The following is a 6,306-nucleotide window of genomic DNA, read 5'->3' on the forward strand; positions in this document are numbered from 1 at the left end:
ATTTTTATTAAAAGAGGTACTCTGATTTTTATAAAGCATAAACAAAATCGGTCTTTTTTGGCCGTGAAAATGGGGATGTCACAACACTCCTGGAATTGGTTGTTGATAAGATGGCACCCTTCATATATTGTTAGGGGCAGTATCATGTCGCTAGACGTCAACTACTGTCTATGTCAGATTAGACTGTCGGTTTATCAGAGAGAACCTCATGGAGGGTTAAAGGCAGATACGTGGCAGAACCACTCAACAAGCCTACAAGCTTTGATGTACCAAGCACAAGTGGTACCAAAGAAATCCCAAGCAAACCAATGACATCTGCAAGCGAAACCTCCTCATTGAAGAGCGAAACTCATACTGAGAGACCAAAGCCAAGAACAAACATACACAAATCTCAAAAGCAGCCTACTGAACAAAAACGCCAGCGAAACAAAAGATATTAAAAGAATCTCAATGAAAGGAAGCAATTTTGGAACTCCCAAAACTCCAATTATGTTCGCACTGAAAAGGCGTCAAATCTCAAGGCGAAAGCTGGATCAAGGGATAATTCTGATCCATGCACTCTCTTCCAATCCTGCAGACAAGCGAACCGAAAGCCTAGTTTCGGTCCCAATCCTTGTAGCGACAAGAACCGAAAGACTAGTTTCGGTCCCAAGACTAGCCTTGATAGGAACCGAAAGGCAAGTATCGGTCCTCAATCCCATCCTCCTCATTCTCAATCAAAGCAGAATCCTAACAAGGATGTTAAGGACAACAAGGGAAAGGGGAAGCTCGTCTCTGAAGACAACACTTAAACAAAGAATACATTAGCTAACCCTAAGAATCACAAAAAAGAAGTCCGATAAGAATCAAAACAAAAATCCTCAATCTGATTTAAACAAAATTAAGGTTTTTACCATCAAAAAGAAAGACGAAAACACACTAATAAAAAGAACTTATATGGTTGATCTTTCTATTGCGATTCCCTGTTCTGTAAAAGGCTCACGTGGACCCAAGCAACTCTGGGTTCCTAAATCTGCTTGATTTTTGCATGTTATAAGTGACGAGGAGTTCGACGACGAATGGTACATGGATAGTGGTTGCTCACGTCACATTACAGGAAGGATGGAAGAGTTAAGGGAGTTTCGGGCTCTTAAGGATGGTGGATGTGTCAAATACGGGAATAATTCATATGGCACGATCAAAGACTACAGAATGATCACAAACAGCGAATTATCAATCCGAAAGGTAGCATATGTAGAGGGATTGAAGCATAATCTCATCAGTGTCTGTCAACTGGTTGTGGGAACTAGCTTGAAGGTTTCGTTCGACGATGAAGGTTCAGAGATTGTTGAAAAGAGAACGAAGGCTGTCTTGTTAAAATCCAAGCGAAAAGGAGAAATGTATTCTCTAAATCTTAACCCAATTCGAGGAAAGCTAACTGTATGCCTTTTAACAAAAGCACACTCTGACGAAAGTTGGCTATGGCACCGAAGGCTCTCACATCTCAACTTCAAGGATATCAACAAGCTGGTTATCGGTGGTCATGTACGAGGACTTCCACTTCTCAAATTTGATAAGGGTCACTTGTGCGCAGCATGTGAGATGGGAAAGCAAAGCCGAAAGAGTCATCCCACAATTGTCAACACAAAGATCATCGAATCTCTCGAGCTTATTCACATCGATCTATGTGGTCCTTCGGCCATAGAAAGCATCAGTGGTAGTAAGTACATTTTAGTTATTGTTGATGACTTTTCACGTTTCACCTGGGTTTTCTTTCTTAAACAGAAATCAGAAGCAACTCCAAAGCTCAAGGTATTTATAAAGCAAGTGGAACTTCAATTGCGAAAGGTGGTTAGAAATGTCAGAAGTGACAATGGGCTGGAATTCAAAAACCAAGAGTTTGAAGAATTTCTCGCTGAAAACGGAGTGTCTCACAACTTCTCTTCTCCCTATACTCCACAGCAAAATGGCGTAGTTGAAAGGCGAAACCATTCGTTATGTGAAGCGGCCCGAACCATGCTCAGTTTCGCTTCTCTACCTCTGTACTTCTGGGCTGATGCAGTTGCTGCTGCGTGCTATACCCAAAACCGAACCTTCCTCAACAAGAGATTTTCCATCACTCCATACGAAATCTTGAATAATCGCAAGCCTAACGTCAAGTTCTTCCATGTGTTCGGTTCAAGGTGCTTTAGTTTTAACTCCAAAGAGAACCGAAACAAGTTCGATGTAAAGGCAGATGAAGGGATTTTTCTTGGTTACTCACTAACTTCAAAGGCATATAGGGTTTTGAATAAACGTTCAAAGAAACTTGAACAAACCTACTATGTCACCTTTGATGATGATTATGTGAAGAAACTGCAATACAGCAAAGTACCAACGGAGGAAATCTTTCCAAAATCAGGTCAAGTCTCGGTTCCAATTTCCAATCTATTTGAAGAATACATGTTACTCTTTGATGAACCAGAAAGAGCAATTCATTCTGAGGCAAAAGCAGCTGACAACAAGATCGACAACTTGAAGAAAATTATCGATGAAGCAACAAAAGAAATGGAAAGCGAACATCATGGACCAACCGAACAGCCAGGTTAAAGCGAACCTCAAAGCTCAAGCGAGCCTAAAGTTCAAGAAGAAACTCAAAACTTGAGTGATCCTTCTCATAGATGCTCTACATTCCAGGGGTAGAGTTCATCTACATCAAGGCGACCTAACTTACCATTCCAGGGGGAGAACCCATCTCCAACAATGACCCATGAAAGTCCAATCGAGGGGGAGAATTCTGAACCGGATGTTGAAATTGTTTCGTCATTCGAGGGGGATAATAACAATACAAATGACGAAGAGTCTCAATCAAAATTCGAAGAACAAATAAATGCTGAATTGGATCCTGCTTATGATCCTAACTTTCCCTCGCTCACAAAATGGACAAAAGATCATCCACAAACTCAAGTAATAGGTGAATCATCTGAGGGAGTTCTTACACGCTCTCAACTGAAAGCGAAGCAAACAACTCTATTCTCTCAAGTGGAATTTTGCATGTTTAATTCGTTTGTCTCCAAGATTGAACAGAAAACAATTAGCACTGCACTTGATCACTCTGATTGGGTACAGGCTATGCAAGACGAACTCAATGAGTTTGAGCGAAACCGAGTCTGGAGACTGATCCCTACACCAAAGGATGCATCTGTAGTTGGCTTGAAATGGGTATTCAGGAACAAGATGGATAAAGAGGGAAACGTAATTCGCAACAAGGCAAGGCTGGTTGTCAAGGGATATTGTCAGGAAGAAGGTATAGATTACGAAGAAACCTTCGCTCCTGTAGCAAGGTTAGAATCAGTTCGGATCTTTCTGGCATATGCTGCACATAAAATTTTTGAAGTTTTTCAAATGGATGTCAAGTGTGCCTTCCTGAATGGAGAACTAGACGAGATTGTATATGTTGAGCAACCACCGGGTTTCGTGAACGAAAGGTACCCTGATCATTGCTATATTCTGGATAAAGTCGTCTATGGTTTGAAGCAAGCTCCTAGAGCCTGGTATGAAACCCTTACTCGATTTCTAAAAATGTCCAAGTTTAAACAAGGTTCGTTTGACCCAACCTTCTTTCGCAAGAAAGAGGGTGACCACCTAATGATCGTCCAAATTTATGTCGATGATATCATCTTCGGTTCCACGAATCCCAGCCTCACAGTTGAATTTAGGAAGTTGATTGAGACTAAATTTGAGATGAGTTCAATGGGTCCTATTAACTTTTTCCTTGGCTTAAACATTAGACAGGGACCCGAAGGCATATTTATCAATCAGGAGGCTTACACGAAGACTTTACTGGCCAAGTTTGGCATGATGGGAGATTCCAAAGTAAAGGTTCCTATGGCATTTGGAACGAAGTTAACACCATCTTTGGAGAAACCGGCTGTAGATATGACCCTCTATCGGCAAATGATAGGGTCCCTAATGTATCTAACAGCTAGTAGACCAGATATTATGTTTTCTGTTTGTTACTGTGCTAGGTTCCAAGCTAATCCCCGCGAACCTCATATGGTGGCTGTTAAGAACATCTTCAGATATTTGAAGCGAAACTCATCTCTCGGTCTATGGTATCCTGCTAAATCAGGATTTTTTGTTCAAGCATTCTTTGATGCTGATCTTGGAGGATGTGGTTTGGATAGAAAAAGCACTACAGAAGGATGTCAATTCCTCGATGGTAAACTTGTCAGTTGGCAGTCCAAGAAACACACATGCGTTTCACTCTCTACAGCCGAAGCTGAATATATTGCTGCAACATCTTGTACTTCACAGGTCATTTGGATACAAAGCCAACTTAGAGACTATGGCCTAAACATGAAGAAGATTCCACTTTATTGTGACTCTGAAAGCACTATTCGGATATGTCACAATCCAGTGCAACACTCCAAAACGAAACATATAGCACTGAGATACCATTTCATCAAAGATCACGTTGAAGATGGTAATGTGGAAATCCACTTTGTTAGATCTGCTGATCAACTGGCTGGCATCTTCACGAAAGCCTTACCTGAAGTAAGTTTTAATAAAATTCTCCAAGGCTTAGGAAGCTGAATCAGTACCGAAACTACTGTCCCCTCATTAAAATTGATCAAGCGAAATAGAGCGAACACTCGGTCTATTTCGGCTCCTGATTTTTCGGGAACTGAAATGAACCGAACGCGAAATAGAGCGAACGTTCGGTCTATTTCGGCTCCAAATTTTTCGGGAACCGAAATGGACGTAACGCGAAATAGAGCGAACGCTCGGTCTATTTCGGCTCCTGGTTTTTCGGGAACCGAAATGCACCGAACGCACGGTCCATTTCGCTTCACTTCTTTTAGGTGAAGTTTCGGTTGTATAGTTTGTACACTATGTATATTTTTTTAACTCTTTTCTTCTCATAAAACTCAAAAATATTTTCCTTTCTGTTTTTAATTCTTTTTCAGAAAATTCAAAAAACTCAAAAAAATATTTTCCTTTCTATTTTTATTTCTTTTTCAGAAAATTCATAATATCCAAACATATTTTTTTTATTTTTCTTTTTGTTGCTTTACTTAAAATCAAAAATTCCAAAAATATCACTGAAAGGTATCATCGATCATTCAAATGATGGAGCTGGGACAAGTATACATTTCGTTATCTTAGTACTAACTAAGTGTGTCACACCCCAAAACTGAGAACGGCGGAATACGTTCTGGGGTGGAGGACGTCATGTACAGTATCATAACAATGCATAATAGTAAAGACAAGCAACAACATCCATTGCATTAATATAATAATTGTAATACAAGCGTGTTCTGTACAGTTTGTTAGACACCAAAAGTATAATCAAAATAAATAGGAGTCCTGTATATGCTCCATCTTCTCAAGAGCTGCATCTGTACCTGTCTACTGATGACCTGAGAATACAAGTTATTTTGAAAGCGAGTATCAGCATAAAGCTGGTGAGTTCATAAGTATTTAATGTCATTGCTTGTATAAAAAGGTTCACAACAATGTGGTATAATAACTGGTTTCAGTGTTTGAAAATAGTACACTCCCTAGAAAACCTTATGTTTTCCAGTAAAAAGTAGCCTTCTACCAAGACTCAATTGTTTGTATATTTGTTCTTTCATAAATGTAGAGATTTTCCCAGTGAAACTATTAATCATGAAAATATAGTTTTTGACCTCATTAATGTAAAGAATGGGAAAAATAATGTTTTACCCCAGCAGTGTCACTGCCGGCTGAATGTAATGAAAATGCAGACTCCAGGTGGTATTAAATGTACAATACACCTCGGGGAGTCTGTTTTGCCTTTAATTCTTAAAATGTTAATTAAAGATCTGAATGTGAACTCGTATGTAACCATGCTGATTGACGATCGAATAACTGATGACCCTCCAGGTCACACGTAGTATGGTGACATTTTGTCACCCCTGGGCGTAGTCGGCTCGGACTGTAGCTAGCAGTCGGGATGTGGGAGTGTCTGTCCCGTATAGATCTATACACATAATGCCCGCTCTCCCTCCAGGAGACTCTGGTTACACTGTGATAGCACAATGAAGTGTCGTATCGAGAAGTAGTATGTCACATTCTAATTATAGTATATTCTCTTGTATATTGTATAATGTATCTTCTAGTATAATGTATAGAGTGTTCTCTTATATAGTGTTCTCTTTGTATAGTATTTAACATGTATTGACTCATAACTGTACTGACTCTGGTGGGTGTTTTTGTAATAATAGTAATGAGTAGTACTCCTTAACTATACCTATTATAGTTAAATAGTAATGTTGGTTGCATGCCTTTGTTACACAAAGGTACTGAACTGAAATGAAGACT

Source organism: Lactuca virosa, chromosome 5 (assembly GCF_052849685.1).
Source record: "Lactuca virosa cultivar CGN04683 chromosome 5, Lactuca_virosa_CGN04683_v6, whole genome shotgun sequence".
NCBI classification, from domain to species: Eukaryota; Viridiplantae; Streptophyta; class Magnoliopsida; order Asterales; family Asteraceae; genus Lactuca; species Lactuca virosa.